General features: G+C 42.8%; 1 protein-coding gene across 2 annotated transcripts in view; it reads right to left on the minus strand.

Annotated features, from left to right (window-relative positions):
* The window catches only part of LOC139689894 (serine protease gd-like), a 51,243-nt gene extending 48,517 nt beyond the window's left edge, over nt 1-2,726 (minus strand). For both annotated transcript variants that reach the window (XM_071587012.1, XM_071587011.1), the window contains exon 1: nt 2,425-2,726. The gene's annotated coding sequence lies outside the window, so the exon portion shown is untranslated. The remainder of the gene's footprint in view (nt 1-2,424) is intronic.
* Between the last annotated feature and the right edge of the window lie 12,224 nt (nt 2,727-14,950).

Raw genomic sequence — 14,950 nt, forward strand, 5'->3', positions numbered from 1 at the left:
CCTAAAAATCCTACCTCAGCTTAATTGCACCTCTATTTGCCCTTATATTGTAAATGACCTCAGCTCTCGGTGCCCTCCTCTGGCAACTACTGCTAATTATGATGATGATGACATTAATCCGATGCATTAGGTCGGAAATAAATTGGCTTGCTTACTCCTACGCTTATTTCTATTTCCTGTAAAGGCATCATGTGAAAGAGCTCTGGAATATAGTATTAAAGGACAGCTATTAAAGAATATAGTTGAAAGCTCAACGAATCGAGTCTTCGGGTGATAAGGAAAGAAGGAAAACGATGAGTGGACTATAACAAAGAATGGGTGTTTTGTAGGAAAATGATTCTTCCATGCCAATACCGTGAAAGTGACATGCTTATGTCACAGCCCAAAGAACTTTCCGCGAGTAATTCTTCTGGTCATACTATTCCGGTCACCAGTGAAAAAATAAACGTATTTCCTTGCATATTTACTAATTATTGGGTATTCTTAATAATCTTATTTTGTAATGGTTATATTGGCATCATGGCTAGAAAATAATATTTCTCAGGGCTAAATACACCGTAATTCGCAATAAGTATTCATAATTTGTATTTTTTTACTGACTGATTTCATTCATTATCTTTTGTGACATTGATTCATGCCATGATAGGTCATGTTATTTTTTCCAACGCAAGTTTGATTGTAATACTTTGGACTTGTGTGCCACCAGACATTGTCTGTCTGCACATGTAAGTTTTAACTATAATAATAATAAGCGTGAAACTTTAGAATTTGAGAAATACAGATAAAAATATGTTCCATTTCTTCTTTATTTTATCAAAGGCATTTAAGGTAGCTTTCTTCGTTGCACGGCCAATTCTTGGGTAGTGTGGTTGGCTATTTGAGCGCTATGGGCTAGGTTTTGCATCTTTATGCGAGTAAAATCCATCATATCAATATGGAGTAATAATATCGCATCACATTCTCGTCGCCCTCATTCTTATTTCCTCAAGGGGGCCGTTCAAGAGGCTCTCCTTTGATTTAATCCAAAATAATCGGCTCAGTTTCCGTGCATCAAAAAACGGCGATGCATATGTATTCAGCCTTAAAATTTAAATTGCAACGCTGGAAAGGAATTCCTCTTGGCAATAATCTCTTTGCCCTTGAAAGATGTTTTCTTCGATAACCGGTTCCATCGGCTCAAATTTCAGCGATGATATGTGTTTTCTTTTGAAAATTTGGCATTCAATATTATTTGACAATTTTTTGCGAGAGCATGAAGTACAATTACTTTTTTCAAAGCAATGTACTACTAGAAAGATGGTGCGATCAATGTGGGATGAGTTACATGCCACACTGCCCAACGTATTCATCGATTGGTCCAGGAAACCAACTTTGACTTGTGCATCGCGGAAAATCCAAAATCTTTTAGTTGGTCGGATTAAACGTATTTTTGAAACCTCAGACCCGTACGGAGAGTGAACTTGCATCTAAGGTTGTCTTCATTTGCCGTGATCGCGCCTACTTCGAACCGAGAGTGGCAAAAATCTCCCTTCACATTCGAAGACTTCCTTTGCTTGAGCTTCCGAAACGAGGGGGGAGCTCCGGGCCGACCTTCTCTTCCTTCGTGAGGACTCCCCTTGAAAAAGAGAGCAACTTACGACTCTTGTGCAGAAATCCTGCCTTAGTTCTCATTTGTAACTTAGTTAAGGCTCTCATCGTCGGAACAACTCTCGGTACGGGCCTTATTAACACAGTTTAGAATGGGCTTAGCCTTCCCCCAAGACCAGTCAAGTTCGGAGTCAGGCAGATACTAGAACTTCTGATCTTCACTGAATGAAGCCATTAGGTCCAATGAAGAACTAATTCAGAATAAAAAGGAAACTCAAACGCGAATTTTTCCAGTTCATATGTTTTGGCATTCCCGAAATATTCTGCCTTGCGTTAACCTTCACTTTTTTATATAAATTATGAGTAGTTTCGTATCTAATTGAAAAAGTATCATCTAACTTGAGTATCAAAAAAACAAATGAAGGTTTGAATAGGCCAATTAAAATACATAGAGTAATATTAGCACGTCTCATAGCTGCTGAAAATGTTTGTCCTCTTGTTCTGCTAATACTTCGAAGTTCCTAAAGAAACCCGTCTCCCACAATCATATCACAGTGAGCTTGATTCGTGCGTTGCGTTATTTTATAATTGAATATTTATGTACCATAGAATTGCATTCACTGAATATCAATTCACCCACTTTCATGGAGAATGAAGACATGTTTTTATACTTTCGCGGATGACTTATTACCAAATGTAACGAGTACATCATCTTTCATAATTTGCCAACATCACAATCAGCAAACAAAAATGTCTACTAAATGTGCTCAGCTCTGAATAGACTGCGCACCCTTCGAGAGCTTACCAGCCCGGCGACTTGCGAACTTTTCAACTAACCTTGTTACATTGGAGCGCCGAGTCTTCCAGTCCGGTCCGAGAAGTGATGGACGGGTACGTCTAGTGTGACGGCCAAACACGTCAGTTAATATGTTAAATGGACGACCTCAATTTTTCGCTCCACTACCAAGCAATTCTCGAGGCTTACAAGGTACGGTCAGGGCTGCAGAACTCAGTAGTCCAGATCTTTGAGGCTACACCCTCCTCGCACAAGTATCCTGAGGTAATGAGCGTCTTGAAGATGAGCTGCGTCGTCTCTCACCGCCGTAGGTCTCCCGCGCGGAACTAGGCTCCTTTGAATACCGGAGCGGCGATTCAGAGTGTATACTGCAGTCTTCAATTCATCCGGAGTCTCTGAAACCTCTCCTCATGCCCCCCACCCCAATCCCCTCTTCTCCCCGCCCCCCTGACCATTGGGCATCGCCCTAGTCGCATGCCGCTTCGACGGGACGGGTGCGGGGAACCGGTTCAAGGAATAGCAAGCGATGTCGCCACAATGCGCCTCTATCTGTTCCGGTTGCACTCTCGCCAATATTCCGCGAGATGGTGTGTGTGGTCGCGCGATCGTGGTTACAAGCAGTGGCTCCATTTAACCCCTCGGAGACTTGCCTGCCTGAGGCATTTGCCCGAATAGGCGTTGATCGAGGCCCGCAGGATCTGTGGGATACCAGGGTCCATACAAGTGTGACAGAAAAGTGATTTCATTAAAGGATGAACTTCAAAGGAATTTCTCCATTCCTTCAAATAAAAGTTTGACTTCTTTAAAATCTATATGTACCCACATAAATCTGTATGTTCTCATAGATTTATTTCTCAAACGAAGGGGAACAAGTTTCTTGCCCACGTCCGACGAGAATACTAACTACGCGCTTGCGTCCGAAACGGTAGTATACAAAAAAAAAGAATTTCGTCGGAAGAAAGGAAATCTGGAGATGCTTTGGAGTCCGGAGAATAATCCTTCCGGTGGTATACCTACACCTTTTGAATAATTCTAGTGGCACATCAAGCATCGACATCGCTTGGACTGGTGCAGTAGCTCATGTGAACGAGCAGAGGCGGCAAGACGAGCGTTTACTTCATTTCCATTGATTTCTATAATGATCTCAAATATTTCAGCATGCACTATAGTCCGGGCTCGTCATTTAGGCGCCTAAATCGCTCGATTTAGGGAGGACGCCATCTTAAAGGGTGCTCAAACTCATTAGGCTGCGAGAGGGCGCAAATTTAGGCACCTTACTTAGGCCCCAGGACACAAGAAGTGCATCCTAAAGACGCCGTATTGCAACCCCAATGATTCAAAGTGCTGGAAGCGAGACGATAACTAGCAGAAGAATTATTGCCATGGCGGGAGTGTTTTATATATGTTGGTCACAATAACATTGCTTATTTCTTCGAGAGGGTACACTTCAACTCGTCGCAAAAACGAAAGGCTTAATAAACGCGAAGTGGGAAAAGGCAATGCTTTCCTTAGGCACGAGAACTTTAACGCCTTCAGCATGAATGTAGTTTAATTCTTTAAACAACTTTCTTTTATCAAGTTATTGGATACGGATATTTGAAATGTAGAGGTCAGGCCATGAATGATTTTCTTGGTGATTCATATTATGGCAAAGAACATTGTACTACACCCCCTGCCACGAGTCCTAGCGACGGCTTACGGGGTATTTTGTAAATGCAGATGTACTTGCCATCGTGCTTGTATCCACGCCTGCTTGTGTGCTGGTTAAGTCTTATTATAGTATAAAACCATTAAATAAAATAATCTTCAAGCGTGATGTTGTGTTTGGGGAGTGTCGGCATTTAGTCATGCCCTTAGTAAAAGTATAGCTGTCCACATGAACCCAGCTGGGTGTTGGAAGGTCGTTCGCAAAACCTTCACAAAAGGAGTCACCGTTTCACTACTTAGCCCCACAAAGTAATAAAACCAACAAAAATGAAAAAGTGCCGAAAAAGACTAATTGCAGGATAAATATTTAACTGATGCTACGCTCAACTTAAAAATGTGAAACATTTACCCAGAAAAGCACGCATAAATATAAATGAACTGCTCACGACACAAAGTATGTAGTATATCACATAACAATTACTGATAAGGATTAATTAATTACAGAAATTACCCGGGGATCGGTATGGTGCGGTAGCCTACCTGCTGGCTTCACAACTAGAGGACCCGGATTCGAATTTTGGAGACGGCAGGTATTTTTCTGTGATATCTCGATCCCTGCTTGAGGTGCTTTGAGGAGAGCACTTTGAGTGAGTGCGCCTTCTGTCGGATGGGACTTCAAACTACCGATCCCTCGGCGCCTTTCGTTAAGATTGGGCTAATGCAGACGCCGGGTTTCTCCCCACCCTTCCTCTTTTCCCATCTGTCCCTAGAGACGCAAATGACCTCAGCTGTCGGTCGCCTCCCCTACAATTACTACTAAAAATTATCCTGGAGTGAAATACCATAATATGATAAAAGTTTAAAATTATTGAAATGTCATAATATTTGACCGAACAATTAAAAGTATTTTCAAAACGAATAATCTTTAGATAAAATATAGTCCGATAAGAGAAATTGAACACAAAAATAATAGCAAAATCACCCAAGTTACTACATGAAAAGCAGTTAATGGAAAAATTTAATAAAAGACTGCCAAATGAATTTTGCAGTTAACTTAGAATTATGCAAAACCCATTACGCGGTTTTTCAACTACACGCAAATGTTTGCAAAAGCTAGCGCAAATATCAAAATATTTGCATTCGAACATCATCTGGTTATTCCTTATTCTCAGCTACATAGATGGTAGTACTACTGCGCATGCTGTCCAAACTCAAGGTGCCCAGTCAAGGGGGCGCCTAACAATTGGAAATCCATCTTAAAGCATGCTCCCCGATTCCTAACGAGTCTAAACGCCGCTTACGTATAACTCATTTTGTTAATCTATTCGTTAGACACCAAGACGCACGTGTCTTTGAAGGATCTGACACAGTTAAAACAGATGGGAGAAAAGGGAAGACAATGAAAAGTGATGGATGTGTCACACTGGCCTTTCCCAAGCCTAGATTTCAAATGAAGTCATTTATTCCCTTTTGGGCTCTCCCGTGGCGGCCATGAAAATGAAGTTTTGCTGAAATCGGAAAACTACCCCTCAAACGAGAATTCTTCTCCATTCTTTTTTACAATTACAGTGCTTTAATTATATCCTTAAATTTAGACATGAAACATCTCTGAAGTGAGGTCTTATGAAGTGCATCGCAAGGCTGGTTACGAAAGAGATTGGACGCGAGAGCTGAGCGTCACGACATGCTCAACGACGTGCTCGGCGCACGCGCAGAGGGAGCCGGGGATCTTTTGTGCGGGAAAGGAAAAACCTTGGAGGGAGGGATGGAGGGGAGGAAAGGGCACCGGCTGCTTAAGACATCTTTGCACAGCTCCTTGAACATTGAACTTCATTATACTTGGCTACGCTCTCTTCCCACTGATCCTCTGAGCTGTGCGCGTATCTTCTTTCTTTTGTGCGCCATATAAACCTTTGAAAAAGAACGCTCGTCAGCGAGGACACAATGTATAAAACTTTTATTAAAAACTTTAAACACAGAGAAAGGACACTCACATATTTAGTTCTGGCATTTCAACGGCAAGGCCACCATCTTCGGAATGTCGTTTTCGGGGGAAGAGCGGAGAGGGTATGCGTGGGGGAAGGGTGAGGGGAGGAAATGTAAGGGACGAATAGGAAACAGACAAGGGGAAGGGAAGGGATATGTAGGCGGCTATTTGATGGAATCAGTGGGCTTGATTCAGTCCGAGAAGTTTAAATAACTGGAGCAGCCAGATTGCACCATCTCACGGGTTCTCACACACACACATACACACACACATACACACACACACACACACATATATATATATATATATATATATATATATATATATATATATATATATATATATAACGATTGTACGGAAAAACTCACACGAGCGGCACAATAATGGGACGGCGCAATAGAACACAAATAGAATTGCAACATTTAAAAGGACACTCACACGGTGAATTGTTCGAGCTTTCGGCCCTCTCAAAGGCCTTCTTCAAGTGAGACTGAAAATATGCTGGAGTGGGGAAAGGGGTATGGGCGGGGAGGGGAGGTGTGGAGCAGGAAATGCTGGGAGGGAAATTAAAGAAGACGGTTAAGGGTGGGAATTTTGTCTATATTGGTGGCTGAATCAGGTAGGGATTCTAGGATGCAAAGGGCAAACACTGGTCGAATGAAAGGTTGTGGGAATTGGCGTGTGAAGGGATAGGAAGAGAAGAGAGTGAGGCAGAATTGCAAGAGTACCAGTGATTATTCATTCGGATAGATAAGGGGGTAATGCATTCGCCTATGTAAAAGGAAGTGCAATGTTTGCATGACAAAAGATAAATAATGTTTTTTGAGAGGCAATTAGCGTGGGAACGAGGTGAGGGGGCAATGAGGGGATGTAGGGAGAGGGGAGTAGGCATAATAAGAGGACAGGTTTTACATCGGGGGCGGTGCAAGTCGGTGAAATATGAGAAAATTTGTCACGGGGGGCGCCAAAGGGTTGGTGGATCTCAGAAGGTTTTTGAGATTGGCGGGTCGTCTATATGCGATAGATGGACATTGGGGTAGTAAGGATGAGGTCGCGTCATTGACTTGTAAAATTGGAAACAGTTCTTTAAGGAAGGTTTTCAGTCTGTGTGATCCGGGGAAATAGGTGGTGCAAAGGTTGAGTCCTGCGTCAGATGTGGGCTTGTTATTGTGTGGTGTGTGTGGTCGGGTGGAGCGGTGGATTTTATTTGTAGTAACTTTTCTGGGTAACCGCGTTTGAGGAGTGCAAGATATACATTGTCAAGGTATTTGTGGAGAGTGGCTGTGGTGTTGCAAATTCGGTGTCCGCGGATAGAGAGAGAGTTAGGAATCGAGCGTTTGGTGTGTTGAGGATGACAGCTAGTGTGGTGTAGGTATTGCTGATGGTTAGTGGCTTTGATGTGTACTGAAGTAGTGAATTTGTTGTTTTGAAGTGAGATGTCTGTGTCAAGAAAGGTGATGGTGGAGTCTGAAATGGAAGAGGTGAATTTAACAGTGAAAGATGAATTTAAGGCGGATAAGAAATTGTTGAGAGAATCAGAGCCATGTGTCCTGAGAATAAAAATATCGTTTATGTAGCGGACCCAGAAAAGAGGTTGAAAGGGTTGCTGTGACAGGAAAGTCTCTTCGAGATGGCCCATGAAGAGATTGGCGTATAATGGTGCAATCCTCGTTCCCATCGCTGTGCCTTTTGTCTGTAGGTAAAAACAATTTTGGAAAGTGAATGCATTTTCAGTCAGGACGAAAGTGGCAAGATTGAGGAGAAATTCAGTCGAGGGGCGCTGGGGTAGGGGGCGTGGAGAAAGATAATGCCGGAGGGAGGATAAACCTTCTGCATGGGGAATAGAAGTATAAAGTGAGGTAACGTCGATGGTGGCCATAAGTAGGTTGGGTGTGGAGGGAATAGAGACAGAATTTAGACGGTTTAGGAAGTGGTATGTGTCTTTCGTGAAGGAGGGCAAGGAGAGTATAAGTGGTTGTAGGTGGTGGTCAAGGAATGCGGAGAATCTTTCGGTGGGAGAATTATAACTGGAAACTATAGGACGACAGGGGATGTTGTGTTTGTGTATTTTTGGGAGGAGATAAAACTGAGGTGTTCTGGGGTTTGGGGGTGAAAGTAGGGATATGTCTTGGGAGGTGAGGCCTTCTTCTGGTCCGGAGTGGAGGAGAAAAGACCGAATTTCGGTTTGGAAAGTTTGTGTTGGGTGTTTGGTTAGAGTGGTATAGGTGGATGTATCGTTCAGGTGAGCGAGGGCTTTGGAAATATAATCATTGGTGTTTAGAATTACAACAGAGGAGCCTTTATCGGCGGAGGTAACATCGATGTTGGGATTGGACTGTAGGGTTTTTAGGACATGACGTTCGTTCATGGAGAGGTTATTTTTCGGTCTGAGATGTTTTCTGAAGGATTGATTGGAAACTTTTTCGATGAGAAGACGTATAAAAATTTCGACAGGATGGTTACTGGGAAGGGGTTTTGGCTCATGAGTTGAAGCCGGGCGGAATTTGTCAAGTGCGGGATTGGTTTTTAGGTTACTGAAAGGTTTACTTTGTGATTTCCAGAAGGCGCGCCATCGAAGGTTTCGGCAGAAATTGAGGGTATCAGTGAGCATGTTTACGTGGTTTATTTTTGGTGCAAGGGAGAAGGATAGGCCGTCACTAAGAACGGATATTTCATTGTCTGAAAGGCTGGTGTTTGAAAGGTTTACAATGGCATGGGCATTGTCGGAGGGAGGGGGGGCGTTGGGATCGTTCGGTGGTGGCTGGCATCTGGGAAAAACCGGAGGGTCTTTGGGAGAAGAGGGAATATCATCCCCTGAGAATAAGCAATTATGGGACACATATAGATCCTCTAAAATTGAAACCAAAACACAATTACGTAGCAGTAGTTGACCTAGCAGTAGTTGGTACAGTAAAATACCTAGGTGTTACATTCACAAAAGACTTAACTTGGGGGACTCACATACGTAAAGTCTGCGGTCAAGCATATAAAAAATTGGGATTCATTAGACGCATTGTCGGCAAAAGTGACTCGAACTCGAAGGTCAAGGAACGTTGTTACCACGCTCTTGTAAGGCCTCATTTAGAATACGCATGCAGCGTGTGGGATCCGAGTGAAAAAGGTCTCATTCGGGAAATTGAGAAGGTTCAACGCCGGGCAGCCCGTTTTGTAAAAAAATCCTACGATAAAGCGCAAAGCGTCAGCGAAATGCTCAAGGATTTGGGGTGGGAATCATTGGCAGAGAGACGATTCAATGCAAGATTGAAATTATTAAATAAATTCAGATCCGCATGTTTCAGCACTGAGGTCTCGCAAATTATTCGTACTCCTACATACATTGGTCGCTTGGATCATGCATATAAAATTCGGGAAGTAGATGCCAGAACTAGCCGACTCAAGGACTCCTCCTTCCCACGGACAATACGGGATAGCAACTGCAGGGTTATAGATAGCAAAAATTCCACTTGCCACCCTCAGCGTCTAAAAAATAATTAGTTCTATTCAAATGCATGCTCTTCCACTAACCTTGTGTGTTTTGTTATAATAACCCATTCTTTCCAAATGACCTCATTCGTGTTCTGTTCATCTGTTTTTAAGTTTCCCTTTCAAACCCTCGTCCCTCTCCGCGGGGGGAAATTCCTGCTACCTGCAACGTTGGGTCGCATTCCCTGCCTTTTACAGTCTCCTCGGGGTGGTAGAGTGTTTTGTGGTGCATGTTCATGTGGTAGTGGTCTTTCACATTCTTGCTAGTTGTGTCCTGGCTTCCGTGTTGTAGGATGGCTTTCGTGCTGCATCCTGGGGTGCAGTTTTTAGTTGTTTTGCGGTATATGTGTTTGCATGAGTGTTGGATGAAGGGATTTTGCATGAGTGTGTGCGCTGCTGTGGGTGTAATTTTCCGTGTTGTTTTTTTGCATGTGGTATTTTTCCTTTTTACGGTTGGTGACCTAATACCCCCGCCACACGCCCTTGCGGCGGCTTGCGGAGTATTATGTAGATGTAGATGTAGATGAAGCTAAGAACTCATTCATGAAGAAGAGGGGGATCGAGATGTTACGGTGGCTATCCTACTGGCTTCCCACCCAGTAGGAGGGGTAGATGTACCCCTCCCCACTCCTCTCCGAGAAACTAGCCTGGAAATGGTCAAAACAACCCATCAACGCACCTGAGAGTCCCCACCCCTCTCAGGCCCTTCCAACCCTCCCCGCCCCCACTCTGTCCTGAGGGTATATATTCTTGCTCTGTCTGTTTAGCAAATTTGTACCTGAAGATGCCGCAAGTCGGTGAAACGCGTTGTGCCGTATAATAAAATCTGTGGAAAAGTACGAGTCTTTCTTTTTAGTATGGATATGAAATTAGTTCCTTCAAGTTGTATTACTCCGCCCAGTTTACATCCGTCATTTGTGATTCCCTCTCGCATTGATATGGCGTCCTAAGGTTACGTGTCAGCCAGCTTAGGAGGCTCTCGCGTAGATAGATAAAGAAAGCTAGTTACCGAGAATTTATCGATAAAAAATGAAAGTAACTGTCATGCTTAATTTTGGAAATGAGGTAGGAACATTTTTTCGAAAGGTGAATGAGTCTAAAATATTTATCTGTGGTTCACGATACCAAATATTATCTTCACTTTCTTTTCATAAAGATACTAATGACCACAACTAAATGACCTTAAACTTCTACGAGTGTGAGTACCTAAGAATAAGCGGTAAGTATCTAAGGCTGTAATGGCAAATAAAGAGCGCTCATTTCATTCAGGGCCAGAGAACAAGGTCCTTCAACATTTTCCTTTTTTATTTCTAGAGAGAAATCTCAGTCGTTCCAAGGAAGCGATTTTAACACTAACTCAATCGAAGACCTCAGTTACCCATCCTTTCGCAAATTTCACCAAAATTCAGCGGGACAAGAAAGCTTGCCTTCTACCGGAGCTCCATTGGTAAACAGGTTTTAAGCAAAATCAATGAACACCTTTTGGCAAGTGACCTTTGGTGTGGGCTGATTTTTTTAGCCTGATGATATTTAAATTATTCGAAGATGTGTTGAATTTGGAAAACGGGGAAAAATTATGCAAAATATTATTGAAAAATAGAGCTCAACATATTTTCCATTAAATTAGCTACTTGATTATTAACCTATTTAGCACTGTCGAGACTACCGAAGATGCATTTTCGAATATGCTTCTCAAGGTGCTTGGTATTGGATAAGTAGATTGTAGATAGAGGTCACAATTACGGGTAAAACGGCTATTTAACTGCTCATCTCATTAGAATAACTTATAATTACCAGCCAATAGAGTAAAGGGAAGGGCATTTAATGCAGGGGAAATGAATTAAGCTAAAATTAATCCGTCGAGTTAAAGTTGTGAGATCATTGCGCTCAACTAAACTCGACGTCTCTGCGTCATGATATCCGTCATAGACGCAGGAGTACGACTGGCGGGAGGAGGGAGTTGATGACCCAGAGACGACGAGTGAGTGTGTTAAGAAAAGATTAGCGAAACCTATAATATGGGGCGTAATTTATGACGACGCGCAAACATGGTCATTTGAGAAAGATACTTATTAGACGTGGTTTTAGTGCCTTTTGAGACGTTAGAGTGGAGAATAATGTAAAAGGAAAGATGGACAGGAAAACGATGCACGGTGGAGGAGGAGTTTAGAAATGGCTCGTCAAAGCATTCAAATGGATCGTGGTTTTGTCCGGCGCGGAAACATGAAGCAGGGCGATAGACGCACGTTGGCGGCTTTTGAAATGTGGGTGCGGAGAAGGATGGATGGGTAGTGTGAAGTGGACAGGATGGACCACGAACGAGGAAGTGAAAGGGGAGGAGAGGGGATTGTTAGGAGAAATCCGAAGCGGTAGGGGGAGGAAATGGAGAGCCTTGCTGAAGGTGATGAAGGGAGTTTGAAGGTATTCGGAATTCGAGAGGGATTTATTGTGGGGTGGGGTGTCAGGCTGTATAATACAAGGTGAGGCTAGGAAATATAGACGTGCTATGTTTAGGCCCATGTCAAACTTACCTCAAACGAAGGACAATTATATAATGATATGTAATTGTGCATGGACGCACTGACAATTCTAACTCCAGAGATTTTCTTCTAGATGAACTACTTTATCATTTTTCTGGTTCCAAACCATATTGTGTGAATACGTATGTATGTGAGACGACATGTAAACATACTTGGGGGACTCACATACGTAAAGTCTGCGGTCAAGCAAATAAAAAATTGGGATTCATTAGACGCATTGTCGGCAAAAGTGACTCAAAGGTCAAGGAACGCTGTTACCACGCTCTTGTAAGGCCTCATTTAGAATACGCATGCAGCGTGTGGGACCCGAGTGAAAAAGGTCTCATTCGGGAAATTGAGAAGGTTCAACGCCGGGCAGCCCGTTTTGTAAAAAATTCCTACGATAAAACGCAAAGCGTTACCGAAATGCTCATGGATTTGGGGTGGGAATCATTAGAAGAGAGACGATTCAATGCAAGACTGAAATTATTAAATAAATTCAGATCCGCATGTTTCAGCACCGAGGTCTCGCAGATTATTCGTACTCCTACATACATTGGTCGCTTGGATCATGCATATAAAATTCGGGAAATAGATGCCAGGACTAGCCGACTCAAGGACTCCTTCTTCCCACGGACAATACGGGATAGCAACTGTAGGATTATAGATAGTAAAAATTCCACTTGCCACCCTCAGTGTCTAAAAAATAATTAGTTCTACTTAAATGCATGCTCCTCCACTAACCTTATGTGTTTTGTTATAATAACCCATTCTTTCCGCATGATATCATTCGTGTTCTGTTCATCTGTTTTTAAGTTTCCCTTTCAGTCCCTCTTCCCTCCCGGCGGGGGGAAATTCCTGCTACCTGCAACGTTGGGTCGAATTCCCTTCCTTTTACTGTCTCTTTGGGGGGTTGAGTGTTTTGTGGTGCATTTTCATGTGGTAGTGATGTTTCACATTCTTGCTTGTTGTGTCCTGGCTTGCGTGTTTTAGGATGGCTTTCGTGCTGTATCCTGGGGTGCAGTTTTTTGTTGTTTTGCGGTGTATGTGTTTGCATGAGTATTGGATGGAGGGAGTTTTGCATGAGTGTGTGCGCTGCTGGGGTGTAATTTTCCGTGTTGTTTTTTGCATGTGGTATTTTTCGTTTTTACGGTTGGTGACCTAACACCCCCCGCCACACGCCCTTGCGGCGGCTTGCGGGGTATTATGTAGATGTAGATGTAGATACGCATCTTCTTTAAACTAGAACGAAAATCATTATTTAATTATGAGAAGGCGTAGGCGTTTGAGGCAAAATACCAGTTCCTTCCAGTTGACTCAGGTTATCAGTGTTGTTAGGGCAAATTCAAATACCCATCCTTCTATTTGTCATTCCTAAGCAATAACAGGATCTAAAGAAGGACAGTGTAACGAGGGGGGAAACGGGCAATGAAAAATTGCTAAAGACCTTGACCAATTCCTAACAAAATGTTGAAACGATGTCGAATCACTTGAGTGAAAAATTGCTACTTCCTAGTAAGAACACCGTTTTTTAACCGAAAATATTATTTGGATACGAAATCATTACCGCTGTCAATGATCGGTATGAAGAGATGAAAGTATGGATGCAGTGGCTGCATCTTTGCTGCACCTGAGGGGAGGGTGGAGCCAGCCGGAGCCCTTCCCTCCCCTCCATCCCTCCCACCCATTAAGGTTTTTCCTTTCCCGCACCGAAGATCCCTGGCTCCCTCTGCGCATGCGCTGAGCATGTCGTTGATCAAGTCGTGACGCTCAGCTCTCAACTCCCGCGTCCAATCCCTTTCGAACCCGTCGGCGTGGTCGATGGTTTATCTAACATCTAAAGATAAGAAAATTGTAAAATTAATAAATAAAATTATCATATGTCGATATGAAAAACGATGTCATAATAATTTCCTCTGTGAAGCAAGAAAACTCAGGCGCTCTATATATAAATATCCATTTATAAAACACCGCCTTGCCTAATCTCTTCATGATACTAGGGACTCCCAACAGACCCGTCCCGCTTACTCTCATCCCCTAGTAATTTTTGGAAAACATGGCGAATTTTTCCCGAATCTTTTCCATTTCCTTAATCAACGCCTTCTCTCAGGATCTGAAATAATTGCTGCGCATTCCAAATGTAGCCCAACCAAAGCGAAATAACACCACCTGAATGGTTACATCAAAATTGCAAGCATTTCATTTAAATACGAAAATCAATATTTTTGGTTAGCAATCGTTTGTTAGGATTTTAAATAGGCTCTTCCCCGTTTTCCCCCTTAGTCTCGCCTAGCAAGACACAACCTGGAAAAATTTGCTACGATTATCTTTCAATTATTCGCAAAATTAACATCCTTCCATTCCGTCCAACATCCCTATCCTTTTCCTCTCCCTATCTCTATTGGCTGTCATGCATCCCTCTTCAGTCTTCACCATTCCATCGCCAAATAGGAAGCTCTGCTTCCACCTTCCCTGAAGGTGTCGTCTCTTGTGCATCCTCTTTTGCATAGTTCTTCAATCAACGGTACCTCTGCGCAGACTTGAGGCCGAAAGATACTACCTTGATCAAAAATTTCCCGGAATAACCACCGTGTGGCGCTCCCATCGTTCCGATTTGAGTTCTGTTTTTTTTGTTAAATTGGTACATCTGTTGTTGATATTCCCTTTAAATCTTAGTGTCATAACTTGACATTTGCAAAAGTTACGTAGCCAAGAGTACATCTATCTCTGTGTGTGTTGGCGATTTTTTACAATTGCAGAAATGGATTTAAATTTGCAACAACGAACTTGTATTAAATTTTGCGTAAAAACGGATTTAGTGGCGCACGGACGTTGGAAATGTTGGAAAAGTGTTTCGGCAACGATTCTCTAAAAAAAACGGTCGTTTACCAGTGGCACGAGCGGTTCAGAAGTGGTCGTGAGTCAATCGAA

The sequence above is a fragment of the Hetaerina americana genome, unplaced genomic scaffold, assembly GCF_022747635.1.
Source record: "Hetaerina americana unplaced genomic scaffold, ioHetAmer1.1.p SCAF_29, whole genome shotgun sequence".
NCBI classification, from domain to species: domain Eukaryota; kingdom Metazoa; phylum Arthropoda; class Insecta; order Odonata; family Calopterygidae; genus Hetaerina; species Hetaerina americana.